This window comes from Nicotiana tabacum, chromosome 23 (assembly GCF_000715075.1).
Source record: "Nicotiana tabacum cultivar K326 chromosome 23, ASM71507v2, whole genome shotgun sequence".
Taxonomy (NCBI): Eukaryota; Viridiplantae; Streptophyta; class Magnoliopsida; order Solanales; family Solanaceae; genus Nicotiana; species Nicotiana tabacum.
In genome coordinates, this window is record NC_134102.1 from 139,514,177 (window position 1) to 139,517,548 (window position 3,372).

The 3,372-nt window shown below is 34.2% G+C and overlaps 1 long non-coding RNA gene across 2 annotated transcripts; it reads left to right on the plus strand.

Moving 5' to 3' along the window:
* Positions 1-763: 763 nt before the first annotated feature.
* Positions 764-3,372, plus strand: LOC107760679 (uncharacterized). 2 transcript variants are annotated; one of them, XR_001642435.2, is made up of 3 exons: positions 980-1,426; positions 1,546-1,643; positions 1,975-3,372. It is a non-coding gene; the product is annotated as an uncharacterized LOC107760679 (long non-coding RNA). The 2 variants fall into 2 exon arrangements; XR_012706074.1 differs by having other exon boundaries at positions 764-1,426; positions 1,546-3,372.

Sequence of the window (3,372 nt, forward strand, 5' to 3'; positions counted from 1 at the left end):
TTCATTAGTATTTGAACAAACTTAGATGTATGTAGTCTTCAAGGATAATTATTACTAAGGTAAAAAAAGAAAAAAATAATCAATTTTGTCTTGAACTTCTAAAGTGACAAATAATTTGAGACAATTATTTTTAGCAACCACGACTGATAACATGAAACGGAGGGAGTATATAAATCAAGGAAGGGTTTCATTTTAGGATCAAAGGTCTGTTCAAATATTTCAAATATTTAAAACTTTCCATCTTTTTAAGCTTTAAAACTTCCTTCTGGTTATCAAATATTCTCATGGGACAAGACAGTGTGTCTAAGGTTAAATGGTTAAGGCTGTTGAACATGCTCTTAAGGCTCGTTTGGTACGGGATAAGGGATAATTAATATCGGGATTAAATTTAAAATGAGTTTATCTCACGTTTGGTTGGGATAAAATCGTGATATAATTAATTTCGAGATTAGTTATCCCGCGATTTTAATATTCTTTTATCCACATGAAAGGGTGTGATAACTAATCCCGAGATTAGTTATCCCGTGATTTTAATATTTTTTTATCCACGTGGGAGGGTGTGATAACTAATCCCGAAATAATTCCCAACCAAACGACCCCTTAGAGTTTTGGTGGATTTTTTCAGGATTTGTCATTCTTATTGCAAGGGAGCATTAATTGTTGAGGAAGAAGATGCTTATGGTCATGGCACAAAATATTTTATTCTTCTTGGTAGAGCATAAGGCGTCTGAGACAAAAAACAAAAATAAAATTATATCACTGCTAGTGATTTTCATGTTTCATTAGCCTAGCTAGCGCATAGTGTTTTGCTTTTCTTATTTAAATATTATAGTTGTACTTTTAGTCAATTGTACTTACTTTATATAATTAAGAGTATCGCACGTATTGATCATACATATATCTTTCCTTTTCTTTTTACTGGCAAGATATTTGTTATTTGTTAAAAAAATTTACAAAGATATAATTATTGTGCTTTAATCTCCATCATAAGAAAAGATATATTTTATTAGCAAGCATGGAAAGGTTTAAGTAAATCAATAGGGTTCTACAAGCAGACTACACGGTATTTAAGAATATGAGCATTTTTTGTACAAAGATGGAATTATACATTCTAATAAATTAAATTAAAAAAAACGGTACATTAAAGTAGCTCTCTTTGTTCCTCTCAAAAGGTGGAGAATTTGAGTTGTTACATTCAGTAGTTAGAAAGACCAAATTCATCTTCATAATTACACATATGAGAAGTCATTTCTGATACTAAATAAATACAACATTGAATTTTCTATGATTTCACTCTTCAACTCAAATTTGGTCCATGGATTTTGCACTACGTTTACATACATAACTCAAATTAATTAACTCCGTTTGTGGAAGCTCAAGATAAATTGGGGTTTGGGCTTCTTTGCTCTAACTTTGTTGCATCAAGGTAATCACTTAATATCAATTTACTTCACTGATTTGTACTACGAAGCTTCATCTCCGCTCCTGATTTGGTTGACATTTATGTTTTAGAGAAAAAAATTGTTTGACGTTGCCCTATTTCAGATTTACATAGATGCTCAACCTTCTGAAATGAGAGACGAACAACAGAACAAGGAAAAAGGGAGAATGGTTGATCTGTGGTTACCGCCAATATACGCCTGGTATGATTACTATTCAGCTTGAGAATCTCTTCTCTGATGGGAAAAAATGAAGTGCAAATATATATTTTTCTGCAGTTCTTTCCCTTTCTCTCCTTTTTTATTTTCAAAATGTGATTATTAATAATAATCATTGAAATGGACTATGCACTCAAGTGTTTGATGATATGCCTGACTCATCTTTTTTTTTTTTTAGTGAACTCGACAATTTTTATTTCTGACTAGCCGTTAGGGGATTTCTGCTTTCTGATACTCGAGAGTGTAATTAGCTACTCCTCATGCTTCTTTACTTGGAATTTTTTTTTATTAGTGAATTTGTGTTTCACTTGTGCAGATACGTTGTACTCTACATTTACTTTGCATTACTCTAAATAGGTACAACTGTTATTTGTTTTTCATATTTCATGGATTTGTGTTTTTCATTGTGGGGATGTTTCATTTTTTTACAATTCTATTTATTAATGAGAAAAAACATACATATCTCACAGTAGAGTTTAAGATTGCTTTAGATGTAGGGGACAATTTTAAGATTTTCAAGTAGTCCAAATTGATGTAGATATAGTGGAGACAATTTCAAGATTTTCAGGTAATCCAAAGATACCTCAAATCCTTACAAATTGCCTATTCTTAAAGATTGGTATTTTAATATTTGAAAAAGCAATATCATTTGCATTGCCTTCCTCAGCTCTTCAGGTCTACAAGTCCCAAGCTTTGTTTTAGGGGAAAGGATCACTTAAACTATATATCCTGCTGGTTTATAGTGGAAGCATCTAAAATGTCAAGTGCTGTATCTTGTGCAGATTCCAGTAGCATCACAAATCCATTTACTATGTCTTCAGTTGAAAAAAATCTTAATATGAAGTGCATAAAGCAAAACAGATGCCATTTCCTTTCCTTGTTTTTCCTTGCTAGGGCCGTAATAGATGATGTCCTTGTTCCACTGAATTTAGAAGAGTGTTCGCCAACAGGCTGCCACCAAATTGCAGCAGTGGATTGGAGACCGTCTGTATGGCTCGATCACTTCTATTTGCACAGCATGCTGGAGAAAGGATCCTAAGGTGTTGGGGTGGTGGGACTGGATGGCTGTGGAGGATGCTAAGGATAAGATACAAAAGCTCCTTGAGGAATTTGAAAGTAGTGGTGTTCTCAGTGAAGCTTGCCAGTGCATACGAGATCGGAATGCCATTCTTCAATCATGAGGTAGTGAAGAAAGCTTTGGTTATGGCAATCGAGAAGAAGAATGAGAGGATACTGGATTTGCTGCAAGTGTGCGGCTTATCACCATCAACCAGATGACTAAAGGCTTTCGGAGGATCAAGGATGGGCTTGATGATCTGGCTCTTGACATTCCGAATGCAAAGGATAAATTCACGTTTTATGTGGAGCATGCTAAAGAAAGAAGCTGGTTGTTACTGTCCTTTGGGTTATCTGATGATGCATCTTAAATGAGAAGATCATATACATTAGCTTGTTACATCTCTGTTTGTTGTTCGTTGATGCTTTCTCTAAGTAGCTGGTGCCGTTTTGTTGGGACTGGTGGATAGACACGGACTGTCCAGTCCTTCCTAATAACTCTTTCTTTTAAGTTTCTTGTATGATGGATATTTGTTGATGTAAAAATTAGCCCTCGCTTGTTCATCTAATGTAGTGGTAAACGCATACTGCATTACCCTTATTGTCTTTCATAAGGGTGTTAGTACAGATTATTAAAAATAATCCTGCATTTCCTGAA